The following is a 20,098-nucleotide window of genomic DNA, read 5'->3' on the forward strand; positions in this document are numbered from 1 at the left end:
ACTGAGAAGGAGAAGCAGAAAAGATGACCCATGGGACGGTGACTACAGCGGCGGACCAGAGAGGGTTCTGCAGCCGAAGGAACCACACAAGCTGGTGACTCGAGGAGAGGAACAAACAGGGGCTGTGGACTGTTGGAGACCGTGGTCAAGGGACTCACACCAGGCTGCAGACTACTGAAGACTGGCTTGAAACTGGTTGAAGGGGTTCCAGGTATCGGAACCGGGATGTGAGAGGGCACTGAAGGGTTCCTGATAGTGTTGCAGGTTCGGATCTGGAGCTCAGGTTGCCGATGGTTTGGACTGGACTCTAAAGCTGTGGGTGCGCTGGAGGCGAATTCAAAGACACTCTGTGACTCTGGGGAGGGGGACTCCCTTTTTCTTCTCTTTCTCTTACAGCTTCAGGCAATTTCTGCTGACAGCAAATCTATCTGCCTTACAGCAAAAAAAAAACAATAATTTCATGTAATATGACAATGCTTTTATTACATGACAATAAATTGAATCTTGAATCTTGATTATTTTCAAAATCCATGAAGTTAACTCCTCTCTTGCAAGTGATTTTCTTTTCGGCGGAACATAAAACCATAAAGTTCCATCCTTAGTTTCCTACTTCTAAATGATAATCTGCTACACATCAAGAACATCATCCAAAGCCACAAATCCAATCTGCATAATTCCAGCAACTTTTAGCTTTAACAATATGTCTATGGATCCAAGGATCGGATTTCCTGTGAGACGTTACATTTTATATTGTAAAATTTAGTCGAAGTAAAGCCATCCCTTGAACCCCACTGCCTACAAGGTACCTGTGGGTTTGAGAATAATCTCCTTAACTAATGTCTCAAACCTTGACTGGAGTTAGAACGTCCGAACTTAGAATTTGTTTAATTCCTTTTGTAGCTAAAATGTTATTAGGGCGGGCCTTATTTTTATGAGCTACAAACATTAAGTGTTTATAACTGTATTGTGTCCCAGACTTCCTCACTAACCCAATGAAATGTGAAAGACCAGTTGTTGCAGACATATTTGGAAGAATTAATCTGTGAATGGTGAATCAGACGTACAGAAACATTTAAAAACGATTATATTATTACTTTCTTTAAAGCAGCATTGACAACAAATGAAAATCATGCAAAATATCTACAAATAAACAATTAAAAACAAACTAGGAAGAAATCATAAAACTAAACTTTCTCCTTGGTTTGATGTTTTGCAGGAGTGCAATTCCTCTTGAAATCAATGTGGTCTTGGATGCAGCATTTCATGTGCATTTGTCGTTCAATTATGGAGCCCATCAAAATCATCCTTGCTCTCCAGGGGCCTACCGAGGAAGAAGGAGCATCCATTTCGTCTGGGGTTTTAGTTTCCGCCAGCTTATGTGCAGAAGTCGTGGTGTTGTGGCTGTCTGAAAGGCTGAATGCTGGTGCTTCCAAACAGAACCATCCAAAATATTTGCCAGCCCATTTTTGAATGCCAAAGTTCAATAGGCTTTCTTTTTAAAGATTTTGCAACAGGTGCAGAGCAAATTCTTCGTGCAGCTTTGAAGAAAATAAATGAAAATAAACACCAGATAATGAATTCTGAGATAAACAATGAATAGATGTCATTGTTCTCTTACTGGGTAAATGCATAAATATCCTCGCTATTAGATTATGTTCCCATTAACGATTAGTCCTCATGTTATGTGAAGATATCACATCAGAACAAACAACTAATTTTTAAGTGAACCTCACTCTTTATTTCACTAATTCTGTGGTTGTTTGAATTCAAACACTTTATCTGAGGATCTGTTTCAATATAACATTTGGATGCTTTCACTTCTAAGTCTTCACAATGGTAAAGTGTGATTTTTAAGGTGGTAGTGTGAAGTTTGAATTATAGTTTGAAAAATTGGAACTGTTTAGAGAAAGTTGTGCATTTAAAAATAACTTTTAATGTTGGAATAAAATTCAAATGAAAGGCCGTTTTGTAATCAGTGTGTACTGACAATAACCACAAAAGCAGTGCAAGTATAAAACAGCTTTAATAAACAAATATGTACACTAAGAGGTCTTGTCTCTCTGCAAGTCAAACCTGGAAGGCTAGACTGTAGGTCTGGACTGCTTATATACAAGGTCACTGGGATGACCCCTGGTGATCTAGTGGTGTAATTACATATCACCACATTCACCCCCCCTTAAAAATTGTTATTTCCCCCCCCCCCCCTTCCCTTGTTTGTAAGTTCAGAAGTCCAAAATTTCTGATGGCTTCTGTTGCCTTCTGGACCTCCTCGGTAGTGGTATAGAGGTGGGGAGTGCAGTCTGCCTTATGGCCTTTCTTGGTGGAGGTGTGGGAGTGGGAAGTACTGGTTGGTCATGTGGGCTGGGGATCCTCTTGTATGGATTTATGTCCTGCCATCAAGTCTAGGGTGGTGATATTTTGTGGGGCGGGCGTACCCAGGGTCCTGATTTCCGGGGTGGGTGGTATAGTCCTCTGGGGTGACTCGATCCTTGGCTGGAGTTAGAACGTCCGAACTTAGAATTCGTTTAATTCCTTTTGTAGCTAAAATGTTGTTAGGATGGGCCTTATTTTTCTGAGTTCTGGTGACTGCTGCTGTGCTCCTTGTTGATCTGTAGACATCTGTGTTTCCTCCGCGTTGTTCGCACATCCGGCCGGCGCGAAATCCCTGGTGGCCACCGAGTCTTCTCTTCCATCTGGGAATGTGATGAAGGTGTATTGAGAGTTCGCGTGCCTAAACTCCACTTGATCCACCAGCGGGTCCGCTTTGTGGGATCTGCAGTGCTTCTGGAGAACAGGTCCCGGTGTCATCATCTATTGAGGCAGCACTGTGCCTGTCGTAGCTTTTTTTGTGAAAGAAAAGATACGGTCATGTGGGGTCATGTTAGTGGCAGTACACAATAGAGAACGTATAGAGTGTAGGGCTTCTGGCAACACTTCTTGCCATCTAGTAATAGGCAGGTCTTTTGGTTTTAAAGTCAAGAGGACAGTTTTCCAGATAGTGGCATTTTCCCTTTCGACTTGTCCATTGTAACTTGTAGTGTGGCTGGTAGCAATCCCTCTCTCCTGCAGGTACTGCTGTACTTCTGCGCTCATGAATGCAGCACCCCTGTCTGTGTGTATGTAGTTCGGGTACCCAAATATGCTGAAGATGGGTTGGAGGCATTTTATAACAGTGGCTGCTGATACATCAGAACACGGGATTGCGAAGGGAAACGGGAATATTCATCTATTACATTTAGGAAATAGACATTTCTATTATTGGACAGGAGTTGACCTTTAAAATCGAGGCTGAGACACTCAAAAGGTTTGGTAGCTTTTATCAGGGTGGCTTTGTCTGGCCGGTAAAATTGTGGTTTGCATTCCGCATAGATGGGGCAGCTCTTGTTCACTGACCTCACTTCCTCTACCGAGAATGGGAAGTTTTGGGTTTTAATGAAGTGAAACAGTCTAGCGACCCCCGGGTGGGCCAGCTCATTGTGCAAGCTCTGCAACTGGGACATGTGGTTAAGGATGGCACAAGTGCCTCTGGACAGCATGTCCGGGGGCTCGTTGAGTCTCCCAGGGTGGTATAGAATGTCGTAGTTAAATGTAGACAATTCTATTCGCCAGTGCAGGATTTTGTCATTCTTAATTCTCCCGCTGTTCTGGTTATCGATCATAAAAGCCACAGACCGTTGGTCCATGACGAGGGTGAAGTGTTTGCACGCCAGATAATGTCGCCAATGCCTTACTGCTTCCACAATGGCTAGGGTCTCCTTCTCTACTGCTGAGTGTCTTACTTCTGATCCCTGTAGGGTTCGCGAGAAAAATGCCACCGGTCATCCGTCTTGGTTTAGGGTGACTGTCAGAGCCACATCAGATGCATCAGTTTCTACTAGAAATGGGATCAACTCATCTATGGACCGCATGGTAGCTTTAGCGATATGGTCTCTAATGTCCCTGAATGCTCTGGTGGCTGCTGGGCACAGTGGGAAAACTGAGGCTTTTATAAGTGGGCGGGCCCTGTCGGTGTAGTTGGGGACCCATTGGGCGTAGTAAGTAAACAGCCCCAAACACCTTTTTAGTGCTTTTAGCATGTGTGGCACTGGGAGGTCTAGGAGAGGGTGCATATGGGCTCGGTCTTGGCTGATTTCCCAGTTCTGCACTATGTAGCCCAGGATTGGCAACTTCCTGGCACTAAAGGCACATTTGTCCCTGTTGTATGTTAGGTTCCTTTCCTCGGCTGCCTGGAAGAAGCGTTTAAATTCGTGTCATGATCCTCTTGAGTGTGGCCACAGATTGTCACGTTTTCTAAGTAGGGGAACACCACTTTCAGTTGGAACTCATCTACTATTTGGTCCATTTCTCTCTGAAACAGGGACACTCCATTGGTGACACCAAAGGAAAGTCACAGAAATTGATACAGTCTGCCATCTGCCTCAAATGCTGTGTAAATGCGATCGCTGTTTCTAATGGGCAGTTGGTGGTATGCTGCCTTCAGGTCTATGGTGGAGAACACCTTATACTGCACAATGTTGTTGACCATGTCTGCTATGCGTGGCAAGGGGTGGGCATCTAGTTGTGTAAATTTGTTGATTGTCTGGCTGTAATCCACTACCATCCACAGTTTTTCTCCTGACTTTACGACAACCACCTGGGCTCGCTGGTGCTCTGCTCTATGATGCCCTCCTGTAGTAGCCTGCAGACCTCTGTCCTAACGAAGGCTCTATCCCTTGGGCTGTACCTCCTGCTCTTTGTGGCTATTGGTGTGCATTCTGGGGTCAGATGTTTGAACAGCAGAGGGGGTTCTATGTTCATGACAGACAGGCTGCAGTGTTGTTTCTTCCTAAGGCATAGTGGGGGGGGGGGGGGGGGGGGGGGGGGGAGGGTGAGGCCCGTTGTGCACTATTGTAATGCTTTCTAACTGGCACTGAAAATCTAACCCCAATAGCATCAGGGCACAGAGGTGAGGGAGTACTAGTAATTTGAACCCTTCGTATTTTGTGCCCTGGATTTCTAGAGTAACCCTGAAAAACTGTTTTACCTCAGCCGCAAGGCTGCTGGCTGCTAACAGGATCTGGTGCTCACTCGGGCATGTGGGGAGGGAAAGGTGGTTGATTAACCCCAGTCAATAAAACTTTCAGTGCTTCCACTATTGTTGGAATTTAGGGGTTAAAACAGTATGAAATAAATGATTAATTAATAAGTGTATATTTACTGCATGGTTCAGGGAAAAGAGGAATGTGATTAAGTGGCAATCACAGCATGGAGCAAAGTTGGCTGAGCAAAATTGTCTGCTCCAAAATACAGGGAGAGGAAATGCATAAAACGATTTAGGAGGAATGCTCAAACTGAAGGAGGTGCTGAGTAGCACAGGAGACACAGGCCAGACCAGAACAAAGAATGGCCTGCAAGAAACAAAGGGAATGGAAAACCAGTCTAGGAGGAAGATTAAGGCAGGAGGAGGTGTTAAAGAGAACAGCAGAAATTGGCCAGACAAGAACAGAATGGTGATTAGAAATATCTGGGGATGAATTAATTTCTGATCAACACAACAGGATAGTCTGGCCTGGAGGATTAAGATGGGAGTGCTACACCCCAGATATCTGCAAAACAGGAGATGACTTGTGATAACCCTTATGCAAAAAGATCTAGCAAAGGAAGACAACTTTTGTTCTGTATGATAATGAAATCTAGCAAAGGAAGCCAACTTTTGTTCTGTATGATAAGGTTGACCTATATAAACTGAACCAACTGGACAATAGGGGTCAGTATTGGGGAGTAGCTCACTGTGCAGGTGACCTATGAACTAATGAGTGACCCAGAGCTCTGTTAAGTTTTATTCTTGTGCTGTGTAATAAATTGACTGTTGAACCGAATACCTTCTCCTATCACTTCATTCAAAGAACACGCTGGACTCAGACTACACATAGACTAAATTAAGAGTAAGTTAAAGCCAGAGTCCGACACTATCTATTAAGCAATTTACCCTCACATCATTAATTTTGATGCACACAATGGCATCAGATAAATTGTTTGGATACGCCTGATTCATGTGTAGGGAAGCAAGTCTGGCGTGTCCTTTGTGCCCTTCCATCCGATAGTACTTGGTGTCATATTCATCTCCTGGAGACTGTGTCCTCTGCTTTGTAGCATTTGTCCAAGATGGCCGACTGCACATGGCATTTTTCTTCTTCTGTTTGTCTGTGGAGAAAGAAGAGCTTTCCTGCCTCTCATTAGCATGAGAATGGGACTTGGCTGTGGCCTTGGGGCTTCTGCATTTTCCACAGTTGGAACAGACATTTTCTCTGGCAGGGCAGAGGGCTCTGAGGTGCTTTCTTTGTCCACAGAGAAAGCACTTGGGACCCTCAAGGCATGTCCTGTGAGGCAGCATACTTTTTGTGGGGCTAGAGAGTCCAGCAGTGTGACATTTGTCCTAGCCCCAGGGTCCTGTGAGTACTCCTCCAATTCTTTCCTGGTGCCTTCTAAAGCTTTTGCAATAATCTCTGCCTCATCTAGCCCCACCATTTCTTTCTCCAGCAATCGATGTCTCGTCTCCGTGGACCGTATGCCCACAACAATTCTGTCCCTAATAAGGTCCTCCGCATACTCCTGAGCTGATACTGCCTTAAAGTTGCAGCCTCTCGCCAGGTCTTTCAGAGAAAGTATAAAGTCTCTGGGAGACCCCCCTACTTGTTGCGACCTGGTCATGAGCCTATACTGGGAGTGGAGTTCACTATGCCCCTCACTGTAATGCCTCTGTAAAATGCTCATTGCCTTTTGGTAGGACCTGGTATCCTGTATAAGGGAGTAAGGGTGGTCTCCCAGCTGGGCTAACAGCAGCATTAAAAGCTCTTTATCCGAAGCCTCAGTACCCTCCACGTAATTCAGAAAGCATCTCTGCCAGCAGCCGAAGCGCGTGCCGGCTCTGGGATTTCTGGGGTCGAGCTCCAGCCTGTCTGGTCGCAGCACATGGCTTAGCCACAGTCTCTGGTCCCTTAGGTGTAGCAAGGGTGAACCCTGGGGTACTGGGAGCTGCTGCTGGGGGAGTAATGGTAGTGGTGTCTGCTTTCCCTGGCTCTGGAGTTGTTGGGAATTCTGCAAATACGTGGCGATCGGGAGCACAACTTATGGAGATCCTTCCACCCGCACTTGTAGTGGCCCCTTTCTGATTGGACCGGGGTTTAGGGTCGCCGGCACCTGTACCGGCGAACTCATGGGCAAGCAGGGCTCTTGGCTGTTTCTTATCTGCCCTATCGTACTTCTGTGGTCTTCCCTGCATTCCACCATGATTCCAGTACAATGGTTCCTCGCCGTCTCGGTCCTCGGAAGCACGTGCGTGCTAGTTGTCCCTGGATTCCATTCCTCAGGAAGAGTCTCCAGGTGGTCAGGAATGCGCATTGGAGCAGAAGCAGCTTCCATCCTAGTAGCGATCATATTAGTTTATTAAATTGTACTGGCAATAACCACAAAAGCAGTGCGAGTATAAGACAGCTTTAATAAACTAATATGTACACTAAGAAGTCTTGTCTCTCTGCAAGACAAACCTGGAAGGCTAGACTGTAACTCTGGACTGTGGTGTAATTACATATCACCACACAGTGAACAGATAGTTCTGAATTAGAATGATGTAATTTGTGCCCTTCACAATTAGTGTCTGATAATTACATTTGATGAACAGTTGGATCAGAAAGTAAAAGGTCAATGATCTTGGATGTGTATTAGAAGTCTACAATTGGATTAGAGGTGTTCTATTTGGTAATATTGCATTTTGTGATATTGTGATATCTGAGAGTCAACACCGCACTCCATAAATGGATCATGGATTTCCTCACCTTCAGACCATAATCAGTGAAGATTGGTAAGAACTTCTCCTCCACAATCTCCACCAGTACTGGAGCACCACAAGGCTGTGTTCTTAATCCCCTGCTCTATTTACACCTATGACTGTGTAGCTCGGTATGACAATAACACCATCTACAAATTTGTCAACGATGCCACAGTAGTTGGGGTTGAGTCAGCACACAGGAGGGAGATTGAAAATTTGGCTGAATGGTGCACCAACAACAACCTTGCACTCAATGCCACCAAAACTAAGGAGTTGATTGTTGACTTCAAGAAAGTCAGAGATGTACAACCCAGTGATCATTGGGGAATCAGCGGTGGAAAAATGAGCACATTTAGGTTCTTGGGAGTCACTATCTTGGTGGATCTTTCCTGGACCCAACACACCAATGGCATCGTGAAAAAAAGCACATCAGGAATTTGTGGAGGTTCAGTATGACATCAGAAGCTCTGGCTAACTTCTACAGAGGTGTGGTGGAAAATGTGCTGACCAGCTGCATCACGGTTTGGTATGGGGACACCAATACCCCTGAGTATAAATCCCTCCAAAAGGTAGTGGACACAAGCCAGGACCTTACCAGCAAAACCCTCCCCACAATTGAGTGCATTTATAGGGAATGCTGCTGTCAGAGGGCAACAGCAATCATCAAGGATCCACACCACCCATCACACACTCAGTTCTTGCTGCTGCCGCCATCAGGAAAGAGGTCTAGGTGCCACAAGACTCACACCACCAGGTTCAGGAACCGCTGCTACCCCTCCACCATCAGACTGCTCAACAACACACTCATTCAAGGACTCTTGTGTACTTTATTGATTTCCTTTGCTCTCCCTGAATTGCATAGTTTGTTTACATTTGGTATGTTTACAGTTTTTATTTGTTTACACGTTTATGCTGTGTACAGTTTATTTTTTGTGCTACCAATTAGTGGTAATTCTGCCACGCCCACAGGGGAAAGGAATCTTAGGTTTGTATGTGATTGTCCTGTATGTACTCGGACAATAAATCTGAAATCTAATAATTTTACTTGTGGAAAACACTTGTCAATGTGGCAGGACTAAATGAACTGACAATTTGTTTCTCTATATACAGTATTGTATCTGGCTCATGAGCCCATGCTGTTCAAATATCCCAATTAACCTACAACCCCTGTACAATTTGAAGGACGAGGAAACCCATCCAGTCATTAGGAGTATGAACTCCCTATAGACAGCACTGCATTTGAACCTAGATTGCTGGAGCTGTAGTTGCAGTGTGCTAACCACTAAGCGAATCGTGCTCTCCCCATTTATAAAACATTAACTTTGAGGAATAACTGGGTTGTTTAATTCCTGATTTACATATCACGATGTGTAAAATGAGTTTATATGAAATGGTGGCAGAGATTGACAGAAATATGAATTTCATATTCCAGTTTGTTTACAAAGCATGCTTAACATTGAACCACCGCATAAGGCTGAGGTGAAGATATTTTCGGTAGAAGGGTGAAAATTATTGCAACATAACCACAGTAGATTTGATCGTTGTGCCTCAAGAAAAACCCACCAAAACTTGAAAAAGCACAGGGATGAGCAATAAAACTATCTGCAAGCATAAATGAGAGGAGTTAAGAGTAAAGATTGAGGTTCAAGTCAGTGTTTATATTTTTTGCTGAGTGAAAGGCAAGAATTTTTCTTAGTAACCCATTGTCTAAATTTTGAAACATTCATGCTATGTAATATGGTATTTCTGGGAAGAAAAGGATTAATGCACTCTTAACAAACCTTGATGTAGTTGGGCGAACTGGACTAAAGTCATTCCAAATTACACTGCAAGTAAGCCAAACATATGGCAGAGTTTAACACAAAACAAATTTAAAATGCATTACAGGAAGAAACACATTGCTCATATTTGAATGATTTGACTGAGGAATGCAAGGTCATGTGTGGATGTTTATAATTTATTTTATTTTCTCTAATTGTGGCATCTTATACTTTGTGTAAGTATATTTTGTGCAACTTTAAAGCTGCAGCAAGCAAGGCTTTCATTGCATCTGTTCATTGTACGTTGATGTATTGAACAAATTTTCATTTATTCATTCCACAGAGTAAGAAACCATTCAGAAGAAACAATAATAAATATAAAAGCATATCACGTTCTGGAATATTGAAATGGTCCTGCCTAGATTGGAGAATAATTACTTGGAGTGATGCAAGACAGAAACAAGTAGTTGTGGGGGATTAATGGAGTAAAACAAGAAACTTTGTACTTGTTAATTAAAAAAAAACACAACTCAGCTTTTAATTAAAAAAAAAACACATTGCACCAAAGTTGGCTCAGCCATGTTAGGAGCGACAAAGGCAAATGACCAAAGAGAGATTAGTGAACATGTTGAGAGTATGAGGAAGTTTGGCAGAGAAATTTCAAGGCTTGAAAGTGCAGAAGGTCATGGTCACAGAAGTGGAGAACATGGATATATTGAAATGCAAGTCGGATGGGATATCAAATCATGAATAACAATTAGTTTTATACGACTTGCTACTTCTGGTGTTGTGTAACATGGTTTGGGAACAGACCATTCCAGAAGAAGACAGCGGTAAGCACAGCTGGTGACTTTAGAAGTATTTTAATGAATAAAAGACTTTTACGATAGTTTAAATTGCCAACTACATCCAATTTCTTTCAGAATGCATAATACAGATTTTGAGGCTGAAGGGGATTTCAAAAAGAGAAAGGTGGGAAGTGAATAGTTAAGATAAGACAAAACAAGGTGTGTATGACAGTTTCGACCATGAAGGAAATAAGATTTTAAATTTATTAAATTTCATTTACAACACGATAGAAGGCTATTTAAACTCATGCTGCCCAATTATACTCAATTAACCTGCAACCCCATACGTTTTGGAAGGTGAGAGGAAACTATAGTGCCCAGATTAAACCCACAAAGGTCATGGGGAGAAAGTACAAACTCCTTACAGACGGTGCCAGATTTGAACCCAGGCCACTAGTGCCGTAACAGCATCATGCTGTCCCCCGCATTAATTGTGTTGCCCCTGTTAGGCGGATCAAACCTGGCAGCAAGATTGCAAACAGGGATTCAGCCATTGAAAGTGGTGAGGAAGGGAAGGGATAGGTTTAATTATACTGAGCCGTCAGTGTCTTCAAAGGGTTTGATTCGATCATTCGAAGGACTGTGGAATTCTACGTGGAATTCCACGTGGCTTCGCGGATGAAGATTTATGGCGGGGTAATGTCCATGTCAGCTGCAGGCTCGTTTGTGGCTGACAAGTCCAATGCGGGACAGGCAGACACGGTGCAGCAGTTGCAAGGGAAAATTGGTTGGTTGGTGTTGGGTTTTCCCTCCTTTGTCTTTTGTCAGTGAGGTGGGCTCTGCGGTCTTCTTCAAAGGAGGTTGCTGCCCACCAAACTGTGAGGCGCTAAGACGCACGGTCGGAGGCGATATCAGCCCACTGGCGGTGGTCAATGTGGCAGGCACCAAGAGATTTCTTTAGGCAGTCCTTGTACCTCTTCTTTGGTGCACCTGTCACGGTGGCCAGTGGAGAGCTCGCCATATAACACGATCTTGGGAAGGCGATGGTCCTCCATTCTGGAGACGTGACCCATCCAGCGCAGCTGGATCTTCAGCAGCGTGGACTCGATGCTGTCGACCTCTGCCATCTCGAGTACTTCGACGTTAGGGATGTAAGCGCTCCAATGGATGTTGAGGATGGAGCGGAGACAACGCTGGTGGAAGCGTTCTAGGAGCCGTAGGTGATGCTGGTAGAGGACCCATGATTCGGAGCCGAACAGGAGCGTGGGTATGACAACGGCTCTGTATATGCTAATCTTTGAGGTTTTTCAGTTGGTTGTTTTTCCAGACTCTTTTGTGTAGTCTTCCAAAGGCGCTATTTGCGGTACCTCTGCACAAGTTCCTTTCATCTGCCTTTGCAGTTGTAGGACTAGAGTGAAAGCCAATGCTGATCATTGCTTCTGCGAGTTGTGTCAAATTTTGATATTGCTCAATTATTCATCAGTGACACAGCCTTGGGAATTGCTTGCCACTGAAGGAATAATACCTGTGCTAATTAGCTGCTACAGTGTGCCGGGTTGGTGGCCGTGCTCAGTCTGAGCTGGTTAAATGGACCATGTTTATGAGCAGCTCTTCAACAGCCGATGGAAAAATAAATCGATCCTCCTTTACTTTATTTAACCTCTGCTTTTTCCAGAAACTTTGACTCTATACATTCTTTCAAGTTTGGGGCTGAATCACGTTGGCCAAGATCAGGTCATGCATCTGACTGTTCACTCTTGCTGGACCCTCCATCAAACCGAAAAGCAGTGCACCAACTCATGCAAGAGAGAGTATGGATGGAACTTGGTTCTAATTCTCAGGTTCACACCTGGGAAGGTTAGTGGAGGAATGGAATCCCTCTTTTGCCACTGTGGGGGAAAAACCCAAATGCGGAACCTTTTCATCTCTTGAATTTAATGTGTATCTAATTCAATTTTTAGATAAAAAAAATTAATGGCACATCTATTTTAGAAGTATTAACTGACACATCTAAACCAATGGTTTTCAAACTTCTACCTTAAGTAATCCCTATACCATAAGTGGTCTGTGGTTAATAAGGGATTGCTTAAGGTGGTGTGTGCATGGAAAGAAAAAGGTTGAAAACCACCATTTTAATTGTACCTAATTGACTGGTTATGTGCACGGTTTCAAAACTCCAAAGGAAATGGACCATTTTCTCAAGCAAAGTATTTCAGTAACAACTGGGTCTAGAGCAGTAGGTCTCAAACTTCCCTTCCCACTCACATACCACCTTAAGCAATCCCTTACTAATCACAGAGCACCAATGGCATAGATATTACTTAAAGTGGTATGTGAGATTTTGGGGGGGGGGCAGTTTGAAAATACTGCTCGAAACAGCATTAAAAGTACTTTACATCCTTTAATACAAAGGAAGCTTTTAAAGGTTCTCTGGGCATCCAGCTGTGTGAAGCTTTGCCACTGCTTTTGGAACCTGTTGGGAGCAAGCAGATCATTCCATTCAGTTGAGCACATTTGGGAAAGTGCCGGCAGCCAGAGACTAGGGTCCACTTCTGAGCAGTGCCCTGCCTCCAGTATGATGTGACATCGCTGCTCCATCTCTTCCCAGGAGCTCTGCTTCATCTGAGCAACACCGGCAGAGCTTTTGTTAGCTGTAATCTGTCTCTTCATTTTCTTTCAGCTCTGCTTTGATGCACATCCTGTGGTACTGGACTGAGGAATTTCCCTGCCACTGAAAAGCAGGATGCCAAGGAGTGAAAAATGGCAAACAGCTAAAATTATGAGGAAGCGGGAAATGATTGACAATGGTGGCTTTGGGGAAGAGTGGCTAACAAGATATTCATTGCTTAATTTAAATTAAGAAGATCATAATGATACAATAACAGTAAAGAAAATAGTAAATTATGAACACAATGTTGTGGGGTCTGATGGAAATTGATGAATGATTGAGAGAGCTTTTGGCCATAAAGTGAATAGATCCAAATAAGTTGTTGTCAATAGGAAATGGAAGACAGCAAAGGCAATGTAATGAATTTCTTCGGTGGGGAGGGAGGGAGAAGGAGAAAGGAATGGATACAACACCAACAACCTAGTCCAGCTAGATTAAGAAAAAAATAGCTATAAACAGAGCTTTAGGCACGTTCAGCCCATTCAGAGCCAGCTCTTCAGCGCTTGACGTCCTGCTTTGCGGAAACTGCCAAAATGTTTGGCCTGGAAGTCAGCCTGAAGAAAACTGAGGTCCTCCATCAGCCAGCTCCCCACCATGACTATCAGCCCCCCCACATCTCCATCGGGCACACAAAACTCAAAACGGTCAACCAGTTTACCTATCTCGGCTGCACCATTTCATCAGATGCAAGGATCGACAATGAGATAGACAACAGACTCGCCAAGGCAAATTGCGCCTTTGGAAGACTACACAAAAGAGTCTGGAAAAACAACCAACTAAAAAACCTCACAAAGATAAGCATATACAGAGTCGTTGTCATACCCACACTCCTGTTCGGTTCCGAATCATGGGTCCTCTACCGGCATCACCTACGGCTCCTAGAACGTTTCACCAGCGTTGTCTCCGCTCCATCCTCAACATCCATTGGAGCGCTTTCATCCCCAACGTCGAAGTACTCGAGATGGCAGAGGTCGACAGCATCGAGTCCACACTGCTGAAGATCCAGCTGCGCTGGGTGGGTCACGTCTCCAGAATGGAGGACCATCGCCTTCCCAAGATCGTGTTATATGGCGAGCTCTCCACTGGCCACCGTGACAGAGGTGCACCAAAGAAAAGGTACAAGGACTGCCTAAAGAAATCTCTTGGTGCCTGCCACATTGACCACCGCCAGTGGGCTGATATCGCCTCAAACCGTGCATCTTGGCGCCTTACAGTTTGGCGGGCAGCAACCTCCTTTGAAGAAGATTGCAGAGCCCACCTCACTGACAAAAGGCAAAGGAGGAAAAACCCAACACCCAACCCCAACCAACCAATTTTCCCCTGCAGCCGCTGCAACCGTGTCTGCCTGTCCCGCATTGGACTGGTCAGCCACAAACGAGCCTGCAGCTGACGTGGACTTTTCTTCTTTGGCTTGGCTTCGCGGACGAAGATTTATGGAGGGGGTAAAAAGTCCACGTCAGCTGCAGGACGTGGACTTTTACCCCCCTCCATAAATCTTCGTCCGCGAAGCCAAGCCAAAGAAAGATAGGCACGTAGAACACAACAGTACAGTACAGGCCCTTTAGCCCTCAATGTTGTGCCAATCCATATATTCCTGAAAAATCATACTAAACCCTCCCTACCCTGTAAAACCCATTTTCCTTCCATCCATGACCCGGTCTAGGAGTCTCTTAAATGCCACTAATGTTTCAGCCTCCACCATCCCTAGCAAGGTATTCCAGGCACCTACAACTGTGTTTAAAAACAAACGTACCCCTAATGTCTCAACTAAACTTCCCTCCCTTCATGTTGTCCACATATCCTCTGGTGTTTACTATTCCTGCCCTGGGAAACAGGTGCTGGCTGCCCACCCTGTCTATGCCTCTCATAATCTTGTAGATCTCTATCAAGTCTCCTTTCATCCTTCTGCATTCCAAAGAGTCCCAGCTCTGCTATCCTTGCCTTATAAGGCACATTTGCTGATCCAGGCAACATCCTGGTAAATCTCCTCTGAGCTCTCTCTATAGCTTCCACATTCTTTCTTTAACAAGGTGACCAGAACTGAACACAATGCTTTAAGTGTGGTCTCACCAGAGATTTGTAGAGTTGCAACATCATTTTCTACTCTTGAACTCAATCCTCCTATTAATGAATCCTAGTATCCCACAGGCCTTCTTTCCTGTCCTATCAACCTGTGCAGTGATCTTCAGGGATGTACAGATTTGGACACTAAGGTCCCTCTCTTCATCCACACTTTTAAAAATGATCATTAAATCTGTGCTCAGTTTTCAGGTTTCTCCTTCCAAAATGCATCACCTCACACTTATCCAGATTGAAATCCATCTGCCATATTTCTGCCCAACTCTGCATCCTATCTATATCCTCTTGTAACCTTTGACAGCCTTCAGCTCCATCCACAACTCCTCCAACTTTTGTATCACCTGAAAACTTACTGACCCATCCTTTCACCTCTTCAGCCAGGTAATTTATATTTAAAAAAATTACAAAGAGCAGGGGTCCCAGAACAGATCCTTGCAGCACTCCACTAGTCACCGATCTCCAGGCAGAATAATTTCCTTCCACGACTATTCCCTGCTTTTTACTTGCAAGACGATTATTTTTATCCACATGGCCAAAGTTCCACTGATCCCATGCCTCATGACTTTCTGGATGAGTCACTCATGGGGATCTTGTGAAATGTCTTGCTAAAATCCATGTAGATCGCATCTACTGTCCTAGCCTCATCAATTTTTTTTTGATAACTTCTCAAAAATCTCAATTAGGCTCATGAGGCATGATCATCCTTTCACAAAATGATGCCGACTATCCTTGAGTAGACTGTACTTCTCTAAATGCTCATAGATCCTATTCATTAGAATCTTCTCCAATAGTTTACACACCATTGATGCAAGACTCACCAGTCTACAATTCCCAGGATAATCCCTCTTACTTTTTTTTTAAAAAAGCAAGGGGACTACATTTGCCATTCTCCAATCCTTCAGCACGTCATGTGGCCAAAGAGAATTCAAAGATCATAGCTACTGCTCCAGCTATCTCTTCTCTCACAGCAACCTGGGGTGTATTGTGTCCAGCCCCAAGGACTTAACATTTTAATGTTTTTAAAAAGATCCAACACTTATTCCTGAATATCAAGACTGTCCAGCACACATGCCTGTTCAATTCTGATCAAGGTCCTTTCTCTTGAGAATACTGAAGCAAAATATTCATTTAGGACTTCCCCAACTTCCTCCATTTCAGGAACACATTGCCTCCTTTTCCTTAAGTGGCCACATCTTCATTCTCATCATCCTTTTGATCTTCACATAGGCATAGAATACCTTGGAGTTCTCCTTAATCCTTCATGCCAAGGCCACCTTCAGGCCACCCCTAAATTCTTTCTTAAGCTCCTTCCTGACTACTATATTCTTCTCATGAGCCTTCCTGTTTCCTTCTTCCTCTTGACCTGTTGCCTCACCTGTTTTGACAGTCATGGTTCCCTTTTCCGATCATCATTTCTTTGTCCCAGTGAGACAAACCTATTCTAAGGTTAAAAACACAAGAAGTTGGATAAACTCAGCTGGTCAAACTCACCCAGACTTGATTCCACAGCTATGTTGCCTTCCACTCACCCAAACCTATCCTGAACCCAGCACATATGGTCTCTCAACTTCCTCCAATTAGTTCTGTGCTATCTCACTTGAACATCTGTTTCCAATTTACACTTGTTGGCTCCTGCTTCATCCCATGGTAATTAGCCCCTCCCCAATTAAGCACTTTCCCATTTTGTCTGCTTTTATCCTTTTCTGTGGTTATGCTAAAGGTCAGAGAGTTGTGGTCATTCTCACCAAAATGCTCCCCCACTAAGAGGTACACCATCTGACCAGGTTCATTACCCAGGATTAGATCCAGTATGGCCTCTCCTCTCATCGACTGGTCCACATTCTATGTCAGGAATGTTTCTTGGGCACACCTGACAAATTCAGCCCAATCTATCTCTCTTGCTGTAAGGAGGTGCCAGTCAATATTAGGGAAGTTGAAATTATCCATAACTACAACCCTGTATTTCCTGCACCATTTCAAAATCTGCCTGCTTATTTGCTCCTTGGTGAACAAATAGAAGCATTAAACAGCAGGGAAAACACTTTTGAAGTGAAATACTTTTGCTGATATTAAAATAGTAATTAACATTCATTTAAAAATTGGACAGAATAACCTCTCTCCCTCTTCCTTTCTCTTTCCTCCTTCTCTCTCTTTTTGAAGACAAAATTACATACAATAAGATCCCTATTTTTATTCTCCATAAATGAACCCTGAGGTTGTCTGTTCACATGGTAAAGTTATCAGTCCTAATTCAATGTGCTAAACCAACCTTTCAAGATAAATCACCACTGGTCTCTCTTCCCTCTAGGTGCACAACTAATAGTCCATTGCTTTTTGTGTTAAATTGTCACCAATGACATGGTCAATTACAATTGGACACACTGCCTCTTTTCCTGCTGTCACTATGCCTCAGTAATAGTGGTACTCAAGTATCAATCTGAGCTTTAGAGCTCCTCTAATTGAAGAAAGCAAAGTCCAGTGTCAGTTGAGCTAAGAAAGTTGAGTGATAATTTTCCAATCTTTTAATTTGGCTCAGATTTTCTTATTTCCATTCATCAGTCAGTATTGTTCCTTTCATTGAACGTGAATGAGGGGCAAATTGTGAACAGGCGAGAGTGGAGTGGAACATTTGGATCTCTGTATGGCTGGTGTTCAGATCTTGGTGTGGAATTTTTGAAAACTACCATTGCTTTCTCTAATTCCTTTTTCTCTCTTTCCCAGCCTTAAATGTCACTGGCCTCCCACAGCAGTGAAACTACCTGCATTCAAACATACCGGAGGACTTCAATCAATTTTTATATGATCAGACTCATTTTGAGGCCTCACAGTTTTGAGATTTCTTTATGCATCTATTACTTATCTCTCTGTATGTCATATAAACACAATCAATTTTAAAATTAAATTTTGTGCTTATTTCATGGTGACCCATTCTAAGGTGTTTAAATCAATATTTATCATCTTAATTGGCATTTAGTAGTTGGAAACCATTGTCACAAAATCAATGCAACTCATGGATTTGTTAATCATTAAACAGAACAATACAAGGAACGTGTAATTGTTCAGTAACTGAATCCCTATTGTAATGTAAACCACCTGACAAACATTAGACCAAATGGTTCTTAATGAGCTACAAGACAATCTGCCACCCAAAATAAGGTTAAAATCAGGATATTGCCATCAGTTTTTGCCAAGAGAGACTAGTTGTTTCTCGAAAAGGAACAGGATAAAAAAGATTGTATGTACTATGGTTGTAAGTAAGTTAAATCTAGCCCTCCCACTTGGTGCTGATATGAAAGGTAGCAGGAAACTTCAAACATCAAAACAGCCTTCTCTTCAAAGCCTTTCTTGATAATATAGAGTGCCCTCCATAATGTTTGAGACAAGGACATATTTTTTCCTTTATTTGCCCCTGTGCTCCACAATTTTCAATTTGTAATTTCACAATTCGTATGTGATGAAAGTGCACAATCCAAGATTATTCGTATATAATTCGGTTTGACTATGTAGAAATTACAGTCCTCTCATTTCAGGCCACCATAATGTTTGGGACATTTGGTTTCACAGGTGTTTGTGAGTACTCAGGTATGTTTAATTGGTTCATTGGAGCAGGTATAAGAGAGCTAAGCTTGCTTCTAAGCTTTGAATCACCTTTGGAGTTGGTAATTGCCCTTTTTCGACATGAGGACCACAGTTAAGTCAATGAAAGACAAATAAGCCATTATGAGGCTGTAAAATAAGAATAAAACTGTAAGAGACATCACCCAAACCTTAGGATCACCAAAATCAATAGTTTGGAATGTAATTAAAGAGCATACTGATGAGCTCAGTAATCGCAAATTCCAAAGAAGATCTCTACTGCTGATAACTCCAAAGATGATGAAATGCTTAGAAGCAAGACTAACTTCTCTTACACCTGCACCAAGGAAGCAGACCCTTTGGGGAAAAAAAATGTCCAGTATTTTCAGGCTGGATTAATATAAGGATAGAGAGACTGGGTTGAATTTTAAGTTTCTCCTATTCTGGAAGTAGGGTGAGAGAGGTGGAATGGATGGCTGCAAGGCTAGGGAAGGGTGGGGAAGGATAAGACTAGATAGGTGCAGGGCTGGTAGAAGATAGGCTGGGGGTTGGCAGAGAGTTTGTATATCAGTGGATATGAGTGAGTGTTAATGCTGCAGTCAAATGAATTTAATGGCAATATGCATCCAAGCTAAATGTTGGCATGGGTGGAGTGGCTCTGGAGCCTGTTTGGTTGCTCACAGAAAGGATCTACCCATCAACAGGCTTTTTGGCAAAGTACAGGCATTACAAACGTCCAACTTATGGACAACTCATACTTATGAACAGAATACGCTCGGCTTCAGTGGTTCGTTGGCTCGAGGAAGGAGAATGCTGCCTGTCTGCCATTTTAAGTCGGATCGTGGTTATTTACCCTTGTAACCGTGCCTCCAAAGTGTTAATCTGATGCAAGAAAAGCTCTGTACAAACCTCCCTTGATGCCTACTTCAATAAATTTTACCAACTGGTGCTAAATAAGAACCGTATGTACCTGTTCCGACTTACCTACAAAGTCGAGTTAAAGACAGGCCTAGGAATGGATCTCGTTTGTAACCCAGGGACTGCCTGTAATGAGATCAGATGGTGCGATAAGCTGCACCCACAGAAATAGCAGAAGCTATCTGATAGATAACTATCCTTGCAGTCCATGGCTCAACACCGTTGGTGAATATTTCGGAATACATTTGTCATTCAAGGACGTCAAACTATGAATAAATATATGGAACGTTAAGTAATATTTTCATAAATAAATTGATCCATCACTCTCATCTCTCTGTACTGGCAGCCATCACTCTGTCCTGATGCAGAATCCTGTCCTAGATCATTAGCTATCTTTTCTCTTTAGATGCTGCTTGACTCAGAATTCCTCCAGCATCCATGCACAAAAGTGCTGGAAAGACTCAGCAGTATCCATGCAAGCAAAAGGCAGTCAACATTTCAG

This window comes from Narcine bancroftii, chromosome 1 (assembly GCF_036971445.1).
Source record: "Narcine bancroftii isolate sNarBan1 chromosome 1, sNarBan1.hap1, whole genome shotgun sequence".
In the NCBI taxonomy this organism is placed as follows: domain Eukaryota; kingdom Metazoa; phylum Chordata; class Chondrichthyes; order Torpediniformes; family Narcinidae; genus Narcine; species Narcine bancroftii.